Below are 24250 nucleotides of genomic sequence, written 5' to 3'. Positions count from 1 at the left end.
TCTATTCAGGAGGGAATCAGGCGTACGTTTATGTTATTCTTCCCCTGAAGTTTGTGCAACTATAATTCATTAGTTCTTGTAATCACTCAGTCTAGTTGTAATAATTATAAAATACTTCGTAGAATTAAAATAATATAGTTCATGTTATCCTTCCCACGAAGTTTGCGCAACTATAATTCATTAGTACTTGTAATCGCTCAGTCTAGTTGTAATAATTATAAAACACTTCATAGAATTAAAGTAATATAGTTAATGTTATCTTTCCCATGAAGTTTGCGCAACTATAATTCATTAGTTCTTGTAATCACTCAGTCTAGTTATAATAATTATAAAATACTTCATAGAATTAAAATAATATAGTTCATGTTATTTTTCCGATGAGAAGTTTGTGCAACTATTATTGATTAATTCTCTTAACCATAAATTTAGTGACGACAACTATAAAATAGATAATTAAACTATGCACAATAATTCTATGACTAATATTTGTATAGTTCTCACCTATATAATTGCCGTTACTATAATTTTTTCTCTGAGTGTAAGAATCTAGAAAAGATAGAACTACGATTCAAAAACAGAGATACTTCGTTTCGCATAAGGATGAAAACAATTAAGAGAAAAGAACAGAAAGTTTATTAGAAATGTATTGTTTTAAACTTTTTGAGTTTTTGAGGCAAGATTCGATAAAATCGGGGGAATATAAAGCGTGGACCTTTGTCCCCCACCATAATCTTAAATAAGCAAAGCGAACATAGGTCATTTCCGAAACACAAAACTACCGATTAGCCCTTAGAAGACACTCCCACACCCACTCTTAATTAGGATATATAAAAAGCTCCTCCAAGCTCGTAGACACACAATTCGACCAGCACTCTTCAATCATCACTCTTGGACCAGCACTCGTCAGCCAGCACTCATTAGCCAGAACTTAGCCAGCACTCTTTGGGGAGTTAGTCAGAAGCTAGCCAGTACTCTCCTCAGCAGTTCGAGCAAGCCTAATCTATGTACCAACCAAGGTACCTACATCTAGGTACCTTAGTCGTACCTCTGTTCGCATCTCTCTGTTGTTAATAAAGACTTTTGTAAAGAAAAACTATTGAAATTCAAATCTCATTTGCCTGCTTCGAAACTTAAAAATTTCTTATAATACCTATACCGAGGAATTGTTACGATTGTCGCTCCCAGTAGTGTGGCTCCATCCCGAAAGGTAGCAATTTCTTTGGTTTGTTAAATAATAATTTCCCTTGAAGCCTACAAAAGGCGGATTTCGACAGCAGGAAAAGAGTTTAAAATTTCTGATAAAAAACGCCCTTGATTATCCTATACTCCCTTCCTCCAATACTTCATAAATCTCCACACAATCAATCTCCGTCCCAGAATAATTGCTTAAATGCATTGACCCAAAAAGGAGAAATTTTAAGACAATTATAAATCGTACACCGTGAAGGATCCACGCAATTGTCACTGGATAAATCTATGGTGACTTGGTGAGTGTCTCTGTCGGTTAGTATTTCGGAAACTGTGAGAGTGATAGGTATGGGTTAATCTCCAGGCCCGAAGCACAACTGCTTATTTGTCAGGAAAACCATTATTAGGATTATGTGAGCGGACGTCCTCTGAATCTTTTGCCTCTCTCTTATATTAAAATGTGAAAATATTATCTCGCAAACTTTAGCTGCAGGTGTAATAACAAATTTTATCCTTCTAATTTTTGAACATTAATCAAAACTTAAAATTTAAATGCGTTTCCAACGTTTCTTTCTATATAAGCCATATCTTTTTACATGTATAAGCAATATCTTTTTATAAGCCTACAGGCATTGCGTCAACAATTCCGATGATTCGGTCACATATTTTTAGTAAGGCAATTTTAGATGAAAATGGCATTTCCATCAAAAAAGTTTGGAATTTTTGATAATTTGAAATCTTGTAAAGAAGTATTTTACTACCGTTATTAACTGTATATTAAGTCAAATATCTTCCATATAATTAAAATTGCTTCACGTGTTTATTCCCAATTAAGAAAAGTATGGCTCTAAAATGTATGGCTACAGCCGACGTGTACAAATGTCAATTGTGGAAATACGAAATAACTTTCAGAAAATTGAAATGTACCAAAATTGATTTGATGACTCGATGCAATTTTTAGTACTGTGTATAAAAGAAGCAATTATTGTATATAGAACACACAAATTATTTATAATTGTATTATAATGCATCATAACAAAAGATGTCTCTCAGCAAAATTTCTTTTTACTCTACACATTATATTCCGAGTATAAGTAACGAGTTTGTAACATTTTATCATGTTATGCTGACTTGTTTCGGCCAAGTTAATAATCGATCGTTTGTAACTACGAGCAATGTATCACTTTACCCAGAAACTATATTGAGTTAGTTCATAAACGTATAAACGTGTGAATTATGAGAGACAATGTTTCTAGGTAATACCTAATAAAATGTAAAAAATGAAAAGAATATCTGTTACCCCAACAACTGTTTCCAATTGAATTTATGGTGAACGATTCGGTGGCCACGAAACACGATTGTGTACGTTTGATTTTCGAACAGATGCCTGTATTTTTTTAGGATCGTTAATTCCAAACAGAAATTTTTTCGGCAAATACAGTCTGTAAGACCTTTACTTAAAGAGGCGACCTTTTTCGCAAGGACGTTCTATTTTTGCACGATGCGACAAGATACAAAACGAGTAATTTGCAACGAAAATGTTTTTGGAACTAAATAATACCCGAGAAGCGTGGAGTCCGAGTTCAGTAAGTAGGTTAACTACACTTGACGTCGTAAAAATGGTCGGGTTTAAACAACGTATTATTTTTGCGTCCTGGACGAGACAAAATGCAACATTCCGTTTATTTTCGCGAATTTTTAAATATTTCTCACGCATAAATCATTCTCACGTCACTTCCTTTTGCACGGTATATCCAACGATATTTTTCTTAATTAATATTCCAACATTTTCATTTAAAAATGGTTGTTATAATTTTCTTTATTAACTTTAGAAGGGATTGACTAGTCAGACAAGCCCGTTAAGTCTACTAAAGACCGTTCTTTACTTTTTTCTTCGGAGAATTTTCAAATCCAGTGATCGGTATATGATCTATAAAAACTTGTGAGGAATGAATATGGGGAAAGACATAATGAGGTATGAAAAATTATTTTGTGCTGCAACTCACAGAGATGAGAGCGAGCATCGAAAGAAATTTCTGATATCTCCAGAGAACTCTCTCTCTCTCTCTCTCTCTCCTCCCCTCTCCCCCCCTCTCTCTCAGCAACTTTTCCATAAGATGCTGAACTCATATATTCACCTTGAATCCCTTAAACCCTAGATGTAGCTTTTCGCCATCGTGTGACGAAAACGCGACGTTTCCAGCGGTGCGCAGCTTATATCAATAATTTATCAGAAAAGATTTTATCGGTTGTAGTAATGTAAAAAATCGAAAAAAAACTAGACTCCCTAACCTTTAAAGTGGCAAACGAAAGTGATATCAGTGTGCACAGTTTATATAAAATTATCGTATTTGTTGGAAATTATTCATGTTCTGGAATTTGCCAGTATGTATTACGCCGATTTACACACTTAGCTTCTACGCTATAATTAAGTGCGAGAATTCGCTAATGAATACGTATATTAACGATATAGCGTGCATTTGCGTCGAATATAATTCATGCATCTCATTACGATTTTAATGAGACGCGCATCTTTGAATTAAATACATATCCTACATAAAATTATTTACGCGATTTGCTGCAGTGAATAATAGAATTATATTAATGTAAATATAAACGACGCACAAAGCTATGATTACATTCATTTAGTTTATCTCTATTCAAGAAAGATGTAGAACGCGTCTAACTATTCCAATTATTTTATATAATTCATGCAAATATTATTATTATAAACAGAAATTACAAAATACAAGTATAAGTTACAGACTAGTAAATTAAAAATACAAGTATAAATTGTTAGAGAGAGAGTGTTTGTTGGAGGCCGACAGAAAAAGATTGTCAGTGGTTTAGTAATAAAATGTTCTTAGGAATAATTTAAGAAAATTGACTGTTTTTATGTAGCTTTGTTTCAAAATTTCTGAAAGATATCCCCTGGCAATATGTGCGGTGATTTAATAAATCTAAGTCGGTGATAATAAATTATCGTTACGTGAACAATGCTATCTCGTTGATGGCGAAACGCAAGTATGTGACTTCGTCGACGGTTTGCATATCGCTCGACGGGGAGACCCGACGATCGTTGGTGAGCGAAATAAGACGACGACGACGACGACGACGACACCGAGGGGTGGGAAAAGAATGGTGCAGCCCCGCGTCATACGCAATGGGGCGCCGGAGACTAGAACAAGGGAAAAAAGGGCGGGAAGCCAGGAGGAAGCGAGGAAGAATCGCATCGACGACGATGGTCGTCGACGTAGGTAGGTCACCATCATTGTGCATGGTCGTCGCCGCTGTGTAAACTGGATCGGTGCAATACGACGAAGCCCGACAGCATGGAGCCGGTCGTTGCTCCACTTTACATGCATATCGTACACGTGCAACACGATCGTCTCGGCCACCCACAATTGTCCGCCCCGTTTCGTGTTCGATCTGACGTTTTGCACGTGCGAAAACTCATCGAGTCTCTCAGCATACAAATCGTCGGGATTCATGCGTGGGACACGACTATTACGGATCTCGCAATTCGACAACTGACAATAAGAGCCACTCTCACGTACGCTGCCTATGAAAACCCATGTGCGCACGCATGGAAAATCCACCGCGAATGATTTCTAGGGGTGATATTCAAGTCTCGCGGGACCTACGGAAATCATGCAACTGTTACGTGCAACAACGTGTTCTGTAACATGGATGTGCAAATATATCTGGGATATTTTGACGATCAATACCATTTTTCCAAGTAGAAGCAACGTCTCGTGTGGAATCGCAAATTTTCCAACTGATACGAGACGAATAATAATTAATCAAGAATTATCGGGCGATAATTTTTTGTATAAGAATTTGATTCGGAATTACTTTTTAATCGACAGTACGGATAAAATGTACTTGTATATTTTCCATTAGCAAATATCCGTAAATTTACCTAATCCACGTTATATAATTATTATTTAAATTATCTTATTTTATATTTCTGCACGAAGACGAAGATTATATGTATATATAGTTTTTTCATACGTGTGAATTCCCATGAGACGACCTGGAATAAATCAGTAATAAACCGAGAGGTATTCCGCTAGAATGTATGCAAAGCTCTGCTGTTTTTTATGTATATTATAAAATGATGTTATTCAAATATTCATAGAACAGTCGCATCGAATACACTATTGCCACGCATGACGTATATTTATTTGTCTCTATTACAATTTACGCGTTTGATTTTACAATTAAAACCAACGGTCGCATGTAAGCACGCTTCATGCGTTTGAAACGCGCGTATAGAATTTTAATCCGACATAAAAATTAAATGGCTACTCGATATGTTAATTAAGCGGTCATTAAAGATAACTGACTACGTTTAATATTCTCGATACAAATTATACGGTATCCTTCCCAGCTAACTGTGTTACGCCCTGCGCGCATGATCAATCCTGGGCGCAATTAATCGGATCGAATAATTCACCGCACACCCATTCGCGATAGCACCGACATACATTGCGGGCTTCCACTATCAGGTATCCGTAGAGACGGTGAATTATACTCGTGGAAAAGCCATCTCGGCATTAATCACGCGTAAAAAGTTCGACAGAAATGGAAGTTCATAGAAGTCAGTCTGTAAAAGAGAACCAGGGCGTTTTGAAAAAGGAAAAAGACACTTGGCCCGCGCCATTAACTGAACCAGAAACTGGGAATAAATGGTCAACGGCTCCACCACTACCACTACCGTAACAAGAATAATACCGTCGCCAAAACAACACCAAAACCGGAGTAACGTCCTCACTGCCCCAATTGGACTGCAAACGGGTCGATAATATCCGCGTGCTTCTTGCATGTCAAGATGAGGAAGAGGAGACAGACATCCGACGCCATTTCGTTGCATCTGCACACTGCACGTGTGTGAGAGACGCGATTACGCGCGTCTCAATCTCTTGCAACCTTTAGAGAGCTGTCGGAACGATCTCAACTTCTGAAATTAAATTTATGGCGCGGATGCGACACGAGCTTTTACAGGATGTTATACGACAAGAGCAAAACTATTTCTGCTACTAGTTCTGTCGAACCAGTCTCCTCAAAATCAAATTGCACTCGTGTTTACCAAGAGAGTTTCTACAAATAACAATCTCTACCTTCTATACAGTACCGGCCAAAATTATATCACCTTTAGATTTTCCGAGCATAACTTTCGTCAAAGTGCATCGAGTATACTCAAAATTTTATAGTAGACACTTGATAACAGGAGCATCTTGTACCTACATGAAGGATAATGAAATCTGAGAAAATACATTGTGATTTTCAAAGTTTTCATTCGTGCACTTTGTAACTAGTTATGCTCAAAAAATCGAAAAGTGATATAATTTTTGGTGAAACACGGTTAATTAATGTACGCTAAATTAATAACATAAACTATGGAACAATGACGTAGACATTTGCTTGCAAAACTCATTTTCTTTCTCTTTGTATAAATAGGCAAAAGGGTTCTAAGTACACCAGTCCACGTATGTACTACATAGTGCTTTTATGAAAGCCTCAAAAGTGCGTCGACGTGGCAAGGAATTGGCTTTGTTTTAACTTCGGCCAACTCGATCAATAACTTTTTACAAATGGCCTACGAGGGGATTTATCGCCAAATAATCATTATTACGTTTCTCATCTAGAAACATACAAAAAAGAAAATGCAGTGGCAAGTAAATACGTATGAATGGTACAACAGGGTAATGTCCGACAGCGTAAACAACACCCGATACCTCGTGTAAGAGTCAACGCGGCGCCTCAAGTGTAAGACTGTATTTGGGTTAAGCCGTGATAACGCGAACAACGTGACACACGATAAATACGGAGCGCCACGTAGAGACGTGCATAAATTACAGATATTATTAACAGGTCACTTGAGCTCACCTTTCTTTATTCCCAGAACGACTGCGAACAACTCGCGGCGTGTTGCCAAGACGAAAAAGAAATACGAAAACGTTTTTCACATGGAAATGCCACCTGTATATTAAGGACGAGGAAAATCCGGGAAGCGGGTATTCATCGCGGGCGACACGCATTTGCAAGCAGAAAATATATGCTCGCCAAAATACGAAGAGAGACACGAGTTTCATATTTTCCTCCAGTCTTCTACATTCTTTCTTCAAATAATCGAGAAAAATCTCAAAAGCACATGGCTATTGTAGCATTGAGAGACACTATTCCAAAGCTCAACAAGAAGCTTCTTTTCTCATAAAGATCAATTTCCCCCCATGTTTCAAAGAAGTAAATTTACGGTCGTTCGCGATGGTCGAATTTAAATTCAGCACTAACCGTGATTGTTTCTCGCTGTTCATTTCGATTAATATACACATCGATCGCATAACTTTTCTCTTGGCACCCGAAACTTTTTACGAAGCTTCATGTTCAACTCGTTCGATATTTCTTTCTTGAGGCATCGAACTTTCAAGAGGATTATCCGATAAATGTTGCGATGTTGTCGCCGGAAGTGCGGAAAATGGGCTGTGAAATTGCAAAATTCAATAACGCAAAAAATGTAGGCAGCACAAACGTGCATCATAAAACAGGCACTAACACTCGCGGAAATTGAATATTACGTCACTGAATATGGGATTAATTGCGTGATGTAATCGCGTTGCCAACGCGGAATTGAATTATACGACAACCGCGGATAAACCGAGAGATTATTTTGTAGGAAGAGCCACGCCGGCAAAACCGACGTTGGATTCGGCCTGAGCACAGGCGTTCCGTGTTCCAATCGCATTTATTCAAGTAACTATGATCCGGTCCATGGCATTTGCGGAGCTGGCGAACAGTAAATGAATACACTTTAAAGCGATTATTATCGCCATCAATAGATATTAAGAATTCTACTCATTGTCAGTGAATATAATATTATGACATAATTTGGAAAGATATTTTTATTTTATCTCAATATGTCCAGCGTACTAATAATATATTTTCTTCTCCTTGCAAACCAATCTTGCAAACCTTGCGCAATTAACGGACCTTTACTCGTCGACTTTAAAGTCGATTCGTTCAGCGCGTAAGTTATTCTCGTTTTAATTACAGTTTCCAAACCTCGTTCCGTAACCAAGAAAATCTTTTGTATCATTGCAAGAGATCTGTGGCTCAAAAAGTTAATGCAGAAATCTAATCCATCGAGAATATTCAACGTTTCGCGGATCGACCGGTTCAGATACAGCCAAAGACAAGCACAATTTTCCAACGGTTTTCCAGTAAATCCACTCGCGAAGAAAAACAATAAAGTCCTCGTGAATTGAATATAAAATGCAGTCACGTATAAGAGAGGTCGATTCTATTGCATATTCTTTATACGCCGTCCAAATAAAATCGAAGCAAAGTTTTAATATTTAAATATTTGATGTGCTTTAAAATGTAACCGGAAAAATGAAATTTTATTCATTTCTCGATTTTATATTTCAATACAGAAAATCATTGAATTACGAACTACACATATGTATAACATTTAAAAAATCAATACTATTTATATTTGATCTAGCTTCTTATATCAATATGGAAAATATTAATATTGTATTAACAGTACCAGTCCAATAAAAAATAATCTTGTTAATTTAATAACAGTTCCAATGAAACCGTACGAATGAAGTAAATCACGCTTTTGTAATATAATAATAAAATATTATTTGTTTCATTAATACTATTATTTAAATTAATATAATTATTTTCTACGAAATTGAAACTGTTAATGCAATATTATTTTTTTCTCGCAGAGAAAAATTTTTCATGCATGCGTATTTGTTTTGAATTCAAAGAAAGCAAATTTAATTATAATTCTGAAAATTAAGTCTATATCTATACATTTTCTCTTGATGTTACTTTTTATAATTAGTAGCTTCAAGGGAAAAAAAATTTTGCATATTTTTATATCTGACTAAACATTTCATACATTTTCACAGATTGTTGCGTACGAGTCACATAACATTTGTAACGGTCCAACGACTGCTCTCTCCCCCGTACGATTCTACGGTCCATTATCCACTTTGAATACACGATTTCAGAACTTTATGTCTATTTTATAATTCTCCACGAATCTCTAAATTTCGTATGTAAATTCGATTTCGATGACAAATCTGACAAATGGAAATAACAGCGCACGATATCGCAAAGTTACAATTGTCGTACTCATTAGTTATCATAATCATGGTTGGAAATATCCATATATGCGGTTAACATAAATTGCTCTTTCTGTCTTTATAATGGCCACATAATTTCCTTTCAGTTACATAAAATTATTCGCGCATTGATTTGGATTTAAGACCGTACGTCGCTATGCAATGTCGATGGCGACTACATTCATGGCGGTATTAAATTCTTGCTGACCTATTTTCGTAACACCTTTCGAAATCATATTGTAGCATTACGCTTAATACGTTTTTGAATACGATGCGTGAAAAGAATTGTTCCCGATAAATCGCTGATCGGTAAATACGAGTCGTACTAATACTTAATTGTTGCAAGTCACGGATGGCGATAAAGGATAACATAAATACAACTTTTATTTCACAAAAAATACATTTACAGTTTGTGGCTGTTTTGTGGAACATTTGGAAGCAATTTCCCTAAGTATTGATCACTCTGTCTTATTATTGAAAGAGAGTAGTCTATCTAAAATAAGATAAAAGTTTTTAATTCTACTTACTGTTTGTTCATATAATTTTGTTTTAGCCATTACCATAATTACATTGAAAATTTATGTGTCCAATCGATAAATGAATACATAATCTAAATAACAGCATAAATAATGTTATATATGTAAAATATATACATATATGTTCATATTGGTGTGCACGCGCGCGCGCGTGCGTGCGTGTATAACGATTGTAATTGCATATAGGTATTTATTTTTCATCTATCAATGTGAAGAACAAATATGTTAACGTATTGTTATGCGCAATGCCGATTACAAATTCCAAATATAGATTCCGTATCAACAAACATTCGGTCTAATGATTAATTTGCTGTTAGATTGCGGCGAAAACGCATTGCGCAGTCGACCGCAACCGATCGTTTGCGTATTATCGATTGACCTGAAATTAACAGTCTTCGGCGCAGAGGCTTGCGCCCGATAGCAAACTGAATCACTTCGATCGTAAACTGCGCCTCACTTATTCCGTACACATCTTTTTACATAATTATTCTTTGATACATTAATGCAATATTCAAGAATATAAAATATTTCGATTAAATATATGTATGTTTACTTCGCATCATATATGCAATCAAATAAATAATCGTTAATAATCGTTGATGATGAATTAATTTCAATTTCTGATTTAAATATGTATATGTAAAAAAGATATATGTAGAATACATTAGTATTTTTTTTACGCAAGTATTATTTATAACGTATCGGTTTTCAATTATTAAATTAATTCGCGCATCACTTATTCAGTAACACATCTCCATTTAATTGTATATCTTTTATTTTATAATATGAAAAATTTTATATGATTTACTAAAATACCGTTTTGTTCAAATTATAATTAGTAAAGCTGATATGTCATCTAAACGTTCACGTTCTATGACATGCACGATAGTGTTTCATACTATCAGCGAGTGTAATCAAACCGATGTTCAGCCATAAACATTTAATCGGCAAATTATATGTATATCAATATTAGTGCCATTAAGTATTCTCTAACAGTAAAAGCTATCTGATAAATATCGCATCTCTCTGGTCGTGGACAAAGTAAACGTACATCTGATTATTTTAATGATCGAATTTGTTATTTATTAATTTCTTTTCCACGTATAAATTGATATTATAAATATTATAAATAGAATTTTCTTCTCTTTTTGTTTTTCTCCTTTCTTGTTTCTTATATAATTTACGTTAATTTTTAAATATGTATCCTCTCTGCAAGAATGAAGCATTTGCACATACATATTTCACATATTACACGTACATACTTTTCAAAAATAATATAGGTTTGAGGTTTATTGTAATGTTTGATTTTGCCGCTTGTCATTTCCGCTAGTTATTTTGTTTTCAAGTTGCGTTGTGACTTCGGCAGTGGATGTGAGAAGAGTGGGTGTAAGGAGACAAAGGATCAGAAGGCGAGAAGATAAGTTAGAGAAAGGACGTGTGCGTATTAAGGATGTATTGGACCTATCTTCAAAATAGTACAAAGTCGCTAAAAATTTGTAAAATTGTTCTTTTAGTCTCCTCATGTACTGCAGAAAAGTAAAAATGCATCCACTAAACGGTTGCTGAGATATAACTATTTTAGATAGATACATTTTATTGATTCCCCTTAGGGTTACAAGGCGTTTTTGAAGGAACGTGCCCAAACCTCTTATAACACCTCTCTCTCTCTCTCTCTCTCTCTCTATCCACTTCTCTATGTGGCGATCGAACGAAAAACCAACAATGTTTTGTTTGGTTTTGAACCCAGGTCTTCGGATTACCAGACCAGCGCACAATCCTTTGCGCCACGATCGCCACTGATATAACTATTTTAATTTACAGTGATTTTATACGTACTCTTATGGAAAGGGCCGATCTTCACGGATAAAAAAGCTAAAAAAATGTAGAAGAAATAGTACCAGTGTTTTGAATTTTTTCTACATCTAGTATATGAATAGATGAAAATATCTACCAATTTTCAATAGTCTCTACACCGTTTTAAAGAAATAAAATATAACTTGAGATATTCGTGCTGTCGGCACGAATTTTTTAGTTTTGAAAATATTTGACGTTATTAAGTTGAAATCAGGGTATTTTCACTATCAAAAGTTTAGGCTCATAAGTGAAAAAAAATCGCAAATAATGCAGGAAAAAACATTTGTAAAGTGAAAAATACCTTTATATCACACGTGCACGAAAAAGTGCCTCTTTTTTGACAGTTTTTCGTGCCCAAAATAGCCATTTGCCGACACAATACAGTTTGCACGCAACATGGCGTCAACTGTGCGGAAAAAGCCGTGCGGTAATAATTATTACCGCACACTTTAGCGCTGTTTTTGTTTATCTCACAGCACAATTACCGATCTCTCTTCCACACGCCGTCTTTGACAGATGACAGGTTAGCCTCAAAGATTTTACACGTAACTGTCAAAAAGGAGATACTTTCCCGTGCACTTATAATATAAAATAGTATGGGATACATGTGCGGGAGATTGGCTATTGACCACTCGTGCGGGTGGGCGCACGAGCCGAAGGCGAGGCCAATAGCCAATTTCCCACACATGTATCACAATATACTATTGTAGGAGTACAAATAAGACTCCAACTATCGTTCAAGTTTCTTACATTTAGATTTACTATGCGTTAAGAGTAGATATTCAAGTATTTCCAATTTCATGCACTTTTGTCTAAGATTGTACGTCCAATACATCCTTAAGCGACGTGTGCATATTACCCCTGGTCTACAATCTTGCTTTAAGTAAGCTGTAAGGCTTAAGCCGTAAGAAATTAACCAATCACAGGCCTTTATTCCCCTCACTCTCACCTGTGATTGGTTAATTTCTTACGGCTTAAGGCTTACAGCTTACTTGAAGCAAGATTGTGGACCAAGGGTAAAGCAAAGAAGCGACGAGTGCGTAACAAGCGACACCCCTGTATCGTGCCATTATTAAATAAATTAACATTTTCAGTATTTCAGTCTAAAATAAGACTTAATCCTACAATAATATAAAAACATATTAAGTGACACGAAAAGATGCGTGGACAAAATTATCAAATTATCGGTTTCACACTGTTTTGCGTTCCTTATATTGCGTCATGTCCAATCCGACACAACATGCTCACAAAGTTTGTCCACCCACATGTATGTACGTGTAACTTATTCCGCAACAAAGCTAACGAACATGCTTTCATCATGGTTAACATTAAAGATAGATGAAAGAAAAACGGTTTCCAAGCGCAGGTCGCTAACGTCATTTTTGACAAACTGCAAAAAATTGTCGGTACGTTCTGTATCAAACAACGTTCTAGTCCATTGTGTGGATATAAAATGTTGTTACATGAATATGACTTGTTATTTTTTGTACGTAATCTATTAATTAATATACTGTACTCATTAACTTTAGAAGATCGCAAAAGCGTTATTCAAACATCTGTGATATAAAAAAGAATTACTTTAGTTTAGGAAAATCTCAAAATCTAAGGACTTTGGAGATTATCGATTATACGAATCGAAGATTCCTAATTCGTAGTTAAAAAAATTTTTTTTAATTGCGTCTCTGATAGTTTGTTAATCATATTTCATATAAAAAACCGATAATAATGCAACTTTTGCAATATTTTGAGCCACTATATCAAAACTTATATTCTAAACAATTTTAAGCTATAATATTATTAACGAAAATGTATAAATATTAAGTTTAATATATATCACATATATAAAAATTATTCGTTTGACGATTGAATTTATTATTTTATATTTTATCACTTTATTTAATTTTTCTAATTGAAGATTCAAAGAAACTATCGAGTAATAAGTATATAAAAATCGAAAAACATTGTAAAATTATGTCCTGCATAATTTTCTTTTACAGCATGCTAAATATGTATGTACAATATGTGTATACGTACATTACACCCCCTTCCCCACACACACATGTAGAATATATATACATATTATATAATTTTTTTTAATAGAATTTTCGCATGAGTGAAAAATGCAGTTTTCTGAAGGTTAAGTAAAACGTATTGATCTGCGAGAGAGAGAGTGGCTGTCATTTTAATAAACGGTAGACGTAACCAATTTATGATCACATCGATCGTGAAAACGCGATTTGGACCGTATTATTGCATCCGCGGTGTAAATCGCGGAATAATTTGAAGGATACGAGAGAAACGTAAATCCGGAACGACGAAGGCGTTTTCTCGTAAAGTGAAATGCATTCCTGAGCTAATCGAAATAAAAGCTGGCCTGAATATATTGTACCCACGAACTCACGAGTTTTATGGGCTGAGCAACACGCAACTCGTTCGGGAAATCGGGAACGCATTTATGAATGGGCAATAAACGTTATCACGCGATGATTCGTATAGTCTTACTCGCTATTACGCGTCACGAAAAATCCAGCTAAAAAATAAATTTGATACTGATCTCTAATATCTCTAATCCATTTACAATGAAATCGAATTTTGGAACTGTATCGGAAAAGGATTATAATAATTAAAGTATAAAATCCAAACAAAATCAATCGTCGGAACATCTTTTAATACGACGCGAACATATATCAAAGCTCAATCACAGATGATTTATTCTTTGCTGGTATGTAACACGGTTTCTCTTTATGCACTTATTTTAAGCATTTTGTGTCAGCATTATACGCAAGTTTAAATTTGCTGATGGAATTAAAGCGAAAATATTTCATTACACTCTCTGTGGGCATACAATTGCCATACTAAATGAGACAATAAGTATATTCAAAATATAAACACAGTGTATAAAGGAAATGACTTTTTCCGAAAAATTACACAAAGCAACGTTACTGCTTTCATCACGTTTTCGAGCTGTTAGTGCCATGCAAATTATTCTCAAAAGAACTGCTAACTGTGTCGACTTTCCGAGATGAAGTCAGTTGTTGGCCGGCATTACAAAATTCTATTTTTTTTCTTATTATTCATACGGCTCGTATCTAAACCCGTGTGTTATTTTAACAAACATGGCACGTTGTGTGCGCTCGTTAATGTTTACAAATGCATCTCCTATATTTAACTTACGGTATAGGCCACGAAAAACAAAAAACGAAAAATGGCCGTTTCGACTAGTTTTCATCGATAAAATTTTGTTACTCTATGTGTGATAAATTGCCCCCATATGGTTTGTATATGGAGCATCAGTGCGCCAAATTTTAAATAAAATTTCACAATTTGATTTGTTTGCAACAAATAGAATTAACACCGCCTAAAAATAAATGTTGGAAAAGTGATATTTTATGATGAATTATTTACTTCTCCGATCGTTATTCAATATGTAAATATGTTTACCTTGTGAAGCTGCATAAAATAGATTAAAACAGATGTAGAGTTAAAAGAGATATAAAGATCCCTTTAAAGTGTTAAAATCCAACACATACAAAATTAGAGATAGTATTATAACCAACAAAACTGTTATTATAATAATTATAATATTTCATTAGTAAAATGATTAAATTTAATTCTTCTCATCCAATATTAATTACATTTCTTGCGATATACAGGGTGTTATGTAATACCCGCATCAACGCTTAATTATTGTGGGATAGAGTGGACTAGACTAAGTCGAAAAGTCCTGTACCACTTTGCAGGTTTTGCAATAGTTAACGAGTTATTAATTATTAAAAATCGCTGTCTTAGGCCGACCCACTGCCCAATTCAAACGTGCGGCGAGATCGATCGATCGTTACAACTCTCTGCGCGCCTAGTAATGATCGATCGATCTCGCTGCACGTTTGAATTGGGCAGTGGGCCGGCCGAAGACAGCGATGTTTAATAATTAATAACTCGTTAACTATTGCAAAACCTGCAAAGTGGTACAGGACTTTTCGACTTAGTCTAGTCCACTCTATCCCACAATAAGCGTTGATGCGGGTATTACATAACACCCTGTATATTTAAAAGCATTTATTAAACAAAATGTTTAGCAATAAAATCTTCTTTAAAAAGCAAATTTAAAGCGTTTGAAACAGCGTTTAGCCATTAAGCTCAAAAGAAACGATCACGTGTTAGAATCTATATCAAGGAATAAGTACAAAAGCCAGTGAACGAAAACCGAACATGACAACAAGAAGGATCATTTTTCATTCACAAAGTTGTCGCTAGAATGACAAATCATCGCTACGTTCTCGCTTACAAAGAAACGCCGTACTTTTAAAACGTGTGAATTTTTTTTCAGGGTAGAGAATATAACATTTATAAAAGGTCACAAAGAATGAAATTCGAACCCAGCTTACAAGTCAGGGAAAGGGCAAAGATTAAGTTTCTTAATCTTCCACATACAAACAGAGTGAAAGAATAATAAAGATTATATTGCAACATGCTCCATGCGCATAGAGATAAATGCGACATATCATAGCGCGCTTTTCCACGCTGATATAAGCCTATTCGTCTATATAACGCTGATAAACCACCTTCTACGCTTGCATGCGCCGTCAATTTGATGTTGAGATTAATTTGGATTTATATTCTCGACTAATTGCGGTATGTCCAACGTGGGATAGGTCTACGAAAGCTAAGCTCGAAATGTACTTTAATCAGCATCTACGGAATCGAGTCTTTAGGAAATTAATTAGTGGACTGGAGTTCTCGCAATATGAAACAAGTCGAAGTCGCTTCGGCGGCGCGTGTTAATTTAATCGCATTTCCCCATTTATTAATTTGTAATTAGAATAACTTTAAAAAAAGATCTGCTCTAAAAATGTATGTCAATTGCACTCACACGCGCACACACACACGGACTATAATCGTAGAAACTGAGAAAATTTTGTAAATATGTGTGAGAGAGAGAGAGAGAGAGAATGATCTAAAATTTGTATATTATTTTAATTCTTTATGAAAATAATAGTTAAGTTACTTTTAATAAAATATTCTTGTTAGAAGTACCGCAACTTGCTAAAGTTATGATTTTTCAAGACATACTCTGTATGATGATACTATAAAATTTTTAAGAACTAAGAGAATGACGATTATAATACAGCTATCTTCTTTAATACGCAACATCAGGTTTCGAGCTCGACTCGAATAAATGTAACAAGGAATTTAAATTTTATCAGGAGCTACGTAAAATAAAAATTATAGTCCGCTGAGGAAGCGGTTCTGCCTCATGTGAAAGTTATTTTGCAGCCCGTGAAAGATGAAAGTTTACAGAAAGATATTCCAGAATCTATCTTGTCCGCGTATCATATCCATAAATCGTCAATATTTCAACCTGCCGAGGCATGTGCTCCGAAATATACGAAAATGTCTTGATGTAATATATTGTTTCGTCACAGATATAAAATCTATAATATTTGATACATTTTTGGAATATTAGAAAAATATTTATCTCTTTCATGTACCAATATGAATATTCCTGTTTGAGCAGTAAAATTCTTCGAGGCTACATCATATATAGTGGACGTTATTTAATAATAATTAAACACGATTTGTTTTAAATCTATTTAATAAATGATGCCTAAGTCAAAATGTTTTAATATAATATCCCAACAAAGTTATCAAATTAAATTCCAGAATATATAAAAATATTTGAAAGATCAAAGGAAAAAATGTCAGAGATGGTTTACGAAACCATTGAAAGATCATAAATTGATAAACGATTATCGTTACGTATTAAAGCTGAGCGCGATATTCACATTCACTTTTTTTACAGAGAATTCGATGGAAAAGATATGATCAAATAACACATTTTGTCTAACATTCTTACAATTAATACATAAATAATTAGCATTTTTTTAGCGCAGAAGATGTTAACGAAGTGTTGCGCTAACACGGTTCAAGAGTGTTATCAAATTGCAATTTTTCCTAACAATGAGCCGTCTATCGACTCAGTCTATCCTGGCGTGATTGAGCCACGTCGCAATTTACTGCAATCGTTATAGGGCGACACTGTGTCGCGCGTCGCGCAACAGATGTCTAAAGCGCGCCCATCCACAATTCGTTGACAAAATGAATCTAATTAACAATTACAAGATATATCTTTACGCAATACATAATTGATACTGTAATTAATAACTAATCTCTTGAGAATTTGTATTCTCGATTTTTGCTTCTCTCTAAAATAATACAGGAAGCTTGTCAATATGTTGAAGTGTAAACTTATCTTTGCTTTCTCGGTATTTCTGTCCTGTTTTTGTCTTTTATAAAGAACTGAAAATAAAATGTCCTGATATTTATTAATTCGATAATACTATACATATTATAAAATATGAACAAAGCAAAAAACAGATTGATGCCCGGAAATGTTTATTCAAGTTAAAAATGCAAATTGCAACAAAGCGCCAGCAGTATAAGTTAATTTATAGAAGAAGCAAAAGTCTAGTAATTTAATTATCCAGCAATTTTACAATTTGAAAGTGTCCGACCGTTCCTCGTGAATGCAAATGTCCTCGTGCTCTTTTCCAATTTAGATTCGTATTGTTTTACGAAGTGAGGGTGCCGTAATTTATCGTAACTGCTTGGCAGGAAACCAAGAGCTCAAACAGCGCCGACTTCTCTTTTCGTGCGAATATGCGTGCGTTGCTAATTACTGGCTCTAACTGTCACTTCCTTATAAACGATTAGCAATTCACATTTGAAAAGTAAAATGAACGTTACTTAATAGTTTAAGTGTTAAAAGTTATGTGGACTATGCAATGTGTTACATAAAATAACTTTGGGAAATCGCGAGATAATATGGATAGTTGACATTAAGATATTGCCAAAGTAACCTCATCGCGGAGTTGCAAATTGCGTCACGAGAAAATGTGTTAAAAGGACAATAAACTTTGCGCACATTATAGAGTGGCTAATGGATATTAATAAATGCGTAATGAACATAAGACAGGACAGTTAAGTTGCCGCGGCGAAAGCAATGATAAAGATGATGAAGGCCATTACGATATTAATACACTTGCGTCAAATCTTTACATTTGAGATTAAAAATTTGTAATAAGTATTAAGATAAAACTTTTGATAATTATGGGATACTTATACACAAATGCGCACGTTTTTGCACTGAGAGAAAAAAAATAGTCATTTTTGGACCCAATCATATTTTTGGTTTATGACAACCAATATTGTGGTTATGAGAACTATCACATTGTTAGGTCAACCATAACTTACGTTGGAGGAATTATAAAAAATATGGTTGGCTCCAAAAATGACTATTTTTTCTCTCAGTGTGTAATCGAAATATTGCCTATTTCAAATAGATTCGTGTAACAAGTATTGTAAAGCAATGCGATATGTACACATGTCTTTATCAATCAAAGTCAAAGTTAATTATTTGTCAAGTTACTGCCGAGCGATACTATACTGTAAATTTTGAATTTTATGACATTGCAATTCCCCCTAGAACAGATGAACTACTTGAAAAAGTCAATTCAAGTTTGAGACGAACGGGTACAGCGTACCATCTGAGATCGTTATCTTATATAAAAACTTTTCGTCGGAGTAGCACCTACTCGTATCTTTCGCCACTAGACATATGATTCCCCTTTAAAGTTTACACGAAACTCAATATTAGTTTATATTAGCCAGGTAAGAGGGATAAGACCAACTTCAACCCAAGCTTCCAAACAGTGCTGAGTGCAGGATGACAAAATGCGATGTAATTTTAAGTTATTAAAGGGACTCACGATCTCGACGCCTCGGATAGCGTCGGGATTGCTTTCCGCGACGTAATCCGGAGTGATTAGATCTTGGTGAAATTGATCTCGCGTTTTATTAACGGGCAGTCTTTAACACGGCTTTTGCGACTCGCCCCGCTGTCGACGGGTCTTAAAGGTGCGCACGTGCAGCGCGAAGTTCGCAATTTGCGTTGAGCGTGCTAAAGTTGCGGTTTAAAAGGACTTGAGTAAACGAAGCAATCTACCGCGTCGTTGCCGACAACTAACTCTGAACGATTGTGCGGATAGAATCCGCGAGGGAAAAGTCACGTTGAGAATACCTTTTGAGAATACAGCCGCGCGAATATAGGTACGTGCAGGTAAATCAGAAATTTTTGTCCGACCCCAGCGATCGATTTTCGTCGTGGGGGAACAGCAAGAGCGGACATCTCGAGAGGCGTAACTAAGAGGCGAAAGAAATGGCGCGCGTGTACAGAAAAATAAAATTACAAAGAAAAATACCTCTCGATTGCGTTTCACTCGATCTGCGAAAAATAAACGCAAATGCTATTTTCTACTAGAAGTAACGTTTCGCAATTATTTTATCCCGATGTGGCGTTTTATTTTTGGAATGTAAAGCTCTATTAACAGAAACTCTATTAACTTATGTAAGAAACTGTCATCATCTTGCGATCGTTTGTGCTAATTATAAAGCAAACTAACTGATTATTTGCCCCCTTATACAATCCGTAAAGTAATTTCCACTCCCTATTTTATTAAACACCTTGATTTATTAAGTCTGCTGATAATTGAACGCGCACAGTTTAATACAATATTTTTATTAAGTAAAAATTATTATTTCGATTTTATTAAATTGTATAAATGAGTCTCTGATGAAGCACATCTCTACATAAAAACTTTATAAGAAATTTAAAGAAAGTAAACCATTTCATTACATTTCAAACAACACGTATGTCTAAAAGACGTCTTAAAGATGTATAAGTTATGATTGATTATGTAATTTTAATGCAAACTCTCAAAAATTTTGATACATAAGTGCATTTAGTTACCTTCGGTAACAAAAATCTCATAAAAGTTGCGAGGGTTATTATTCTTATGAACTGCGTATGAATATTTGCGTGTAGCTCGACAGTTGCGTGAAGTAGCAAACGGTATTTAACACCGAAGGTAATATGATTCAAAATATTCGTGCGTAGATGAGAGGTAATACTGCGGCGGGCAATATGTTGAAAATAAATCGGCTGCACTAAAATTATTAATTACCTGCTGTTTCAATATAATAAAATAATGATATCAATCACCGATGAAAATTAATGCAACTATTCCACTTTTCCCAAATTTTATTTTTAATATTACCGAATATTCAATTTATATTATTTGAATTTGTATTTTTTCCCAATACACATACCTATGTATACATACGTTGCTCATCCGTAGTTCGTATATACACAGATGTGTTGGGAAAAAATGCAAATGCGATTCTCCAAGTTGTTACTTACGTGCAAACGCGTCAAACGAAAGAGACACACGAAGAGTGTGACGTTGCGACGATTTCTCTGACAAGTGGCCAAGATCGAAATCGAAACTCTCTAATGGTACGCTGAAAGACACTCTGATGAATGCGGCGACGCGGACCAGGTAGCTCTGTCCGGTACTTCGGTACCGTGCCGGGTGGTATCCTCGGTGGTGGTTTCGGTCGGCGTCTGCGCTCTCGTAACCTTCCGACCTTCTTCCTACCTCCGCACTACCACCGTTTAATACGTTCTAGAGCATGCCAGAGTGCAACCGCGTCAGCTACCTGTCTCTCTCTTTCTATCCCCACTCCTCTTCCTCTCTCACCCTCTCTCACCCTCTCTCTTTCTCTGTCTCCTAAAGCACCCGCTGTAGTACTTGCTGAAGATGGGGTGAATGTTTGAACTGGTATCTTTGATGAAATGTCGCTTGCAAGGACGCATCAGGCTTCCGCTTGAGACGTACGATCCGACACTTGTTATACAGTTCGACAGCTGTTATGATGTATTATGTTATTATCCTTTAGACTACCGGCATTTTTTCATTCAAATTATAGTATTCCTTTTTCCCTAAAATTTATGTATATAAATAACATACACGTTGCGCAGATTTAAAAGCCACAAAAGTGTCTTTTTCGGCAGTCTAACGTTAACAAATGTTGCAAAGAAATAGTAACATGTTTATACACAGTAGGAATATAACAAATTTTATTTCCCAACGTACACATTCGGTTAGGACTTTTTGCCGATACTTCCCACAAATCTATGATAAATTTTTAATAATTCATTAATAATTAATATTTACAATAATCCTTTTCAGTGCTTTTTAACTAAAATGAACAACAAAATTGCACGCCAACTTAAAAATAATGTTAGATTGGATACAAAATATTTGTAGAATAATTTTTGGACCAAGATAAAAAAAATTCTAATTTATTCTATTTGTTCACTGTCTGTTTGGTAGCTTACTTCAACGTGAGATTTAAACGATATTTTAATTTGCGTTCGGTACGGGAAGGTGTGAAGTGTTGACACCCCATTTTTAAAACCCAAATATTTTATTAACAGTTCCGATTGCAATAGTTTTACAATACCTGATACGTTTTAGAAATATTTCCGTTGATTGAATAGCAAAAATAACATTTGAAAATATACAATAGAATGCTAACTTTCCGTGGAACCTCATATTGCGAAAAAAGTCATTACAATTACGGAATTTTAGAGTTTTAGAAGAGTTCTGTAGTTTCTGATGAAATTTAACAATACTTATTAATTATTTTTTAACAACTTTTAATCTGACCGCTGGTACTCTATTTGTAAAAACTATGCTGTTCTGACAGTTCCGATCAATTTCTTGACAGTTCTCGATAGTTTTTACATTATATTATAGTTTCGATCATTTTGATATATTTGATCAATAATTCTGATTGTTATTATTTTTAAACGTTTTAAACCGTATTATTCAATATCATTTTTTCTATTGAAATCAACGGAATTATTTTTAAAATTTAAAAGCAGTAACTATAGAACTATTGCAGGTGCCAACTTCACAGTAATTCAATATGGTCAGTTTTTTTATTGGTTAAAAAGAAAACTCGATATAGACAGTTTAACTTTGTTAAATCTATAATATCTATAATATTTATAAGTTTCATCTCTTGAAAATTAGTTAGATCGAGTTTGGATGCATGCGTGTGTGTATCATAAGGTAAAATCAAACGTCCAATATATCTTAGACATCCGCGAGCTGTTATAATCAATCTTCCCTCACGTTTCCAAAAGCTGCTGATACACTTGGGGATGAGGTCACTGTTTGCATGCCGAACTTTCATAAGATCGAAGCCCCATCTACTACCCCACCAAGTAGTCTCGGTACACGGTACTCGATATTGATTTCATGTGGACTCAGAAAGCAGCTGAGAATTAACGATTTTATGATACTATTCGCGCATTTTGACTGTCATAAATGTATAAAATACATTTTATTGATTCCCCTTAAGGTTACAAGGCGTTTTTGAAGGAACGTGCTCAAACCTCTTATAACACCTCTCTCTACTTCCACTTCGCTATGTGACGATCGAACGAAAACCAACAATGTTTTGTTTGGTTTTGAACCTGGGTCTTTGGATTACCAGACCAGTGCACAATCCTCTGCGCCACGATCGCCACTTTTTTGTTTTGGCTGTTATAAATGTTCTATTAATTAAACAATGTGTCATTTGTACTCTTCTTCATTAAATTCTATCGGATCTTTATAACATAAATTATTTAAGTGCTATTTTTGCCCGACAATATTATTATAAATATTAAAATTAATAGAAAAGGAAGGCTGTAAAAGCCGACGCAAGATGTTAGAAGCGAAAAACAACAGTTTAATGTTTAAGAATCTTCATAAATATTAAAAAAATTCTTTACAATTTTTGGGGATTTACGTTTAAGTAACTAAATAAATAAAACCAAAAAAATATTTATGATCGTTATTGTTACGTAATAATATAAATAACTTCAATATTTTAGTTTATGATATATTTGGTCAATTATTGTAACATTGTAACAAAAACATTAACACGTTTATTTGGGTCTGACTATAATATATATAATCAATTGCTACTACTTGGAAAAAGCAAAAAAAGTGCTTAGCAAAGGAAAAATGATCTTACAGTTTGTTCGCAGTCTTTATAATTTCATGCAGCTTTGCAAATACAAAGAGCCACGTTTCTTCAAGATCACATATTTGAACCCTCTATTGCACAACTTTTAGTTTCAATGCTAGGTGTATTTGAGAAGCAAAGATACTACAAGTATTTGCAAATTTTAGTCAAAACAGAAAATACCGTCTCCAGAAAAGTTGTGTTTGCTTCTCTCAGATCTGAAATATTGAATTTTGTTAACAAAGCGTTTCTTATTGTATTTATTTAGTTCGCATTACTCGGAGTAGTAATATAAGAATTAAAGATTCAACTATGAAATAATAACATACAAAAACACGAAAAATTAATCTCGGAAATGATTGATATACTAAAAACAAAGGTTTACAGTCCTTGTCACTTTCGCAATAGACTAGCTTAAATGAAACTCCACGTATAACGTGCTACTTCAAGCGACACATTGGAGTGACACTTCATCAGCGTGTGATAAACACGCGATCTCGCAGTAAATTTTAGCGGCAGTGACGACATCGATATTATACATATATTCCTTTGTTACGATTGAATGTTTCACGGCAACCTTGTGAATAGAAAAGAGAGACAAGGATGGAGATA

At 34.8% G+C, this 24250-nt stretch overlaps 1 protein-coding gene across 1 annotated transcript in view; it reads right to left on the bottom strand.

Annotated features, from left to right (window-relative positions):
* LOC105557605 (ras-related protein Rap-1-like) overlaps positions 1 to 21126 on the bottom strand; it is a 35082-nt gene extending 13956 nt beyond the window's left edge. The window contains exon 1 of the mRNA XM_012004884.1: positions 20976 to 21126. The gene's annotated coding sequence lies outside the window, so the exon portion shown is untranslated. The remainder of the gene's footprint in view (positions 1 to 20975) is intronic.
* Between the last annotated feature and the right edge of the window lie 3124 nt (positions 21127 to 24250).

This window comes from Vollenhovia emeryi, unplaced genomic scaffold, assembly GCF_000949405.1.
Source record: "Vollenhovia emeryi isolate VEMERY1.0 unplaced genomic scaffold, V.emery_V1.0 DF939446.1, whole genome shotgun sequence".
In the NCBI taxonomy this organism is placed as follows: Eukaryota; Metazoa; Arthropoda; class Insecta; order Hymenoptera; family Formicidae; genus Vollenhovia; species Vollenhovia emeryi.
This window is presented reverse-complemented; position numbering and strand designations above follow the sequence as displayed.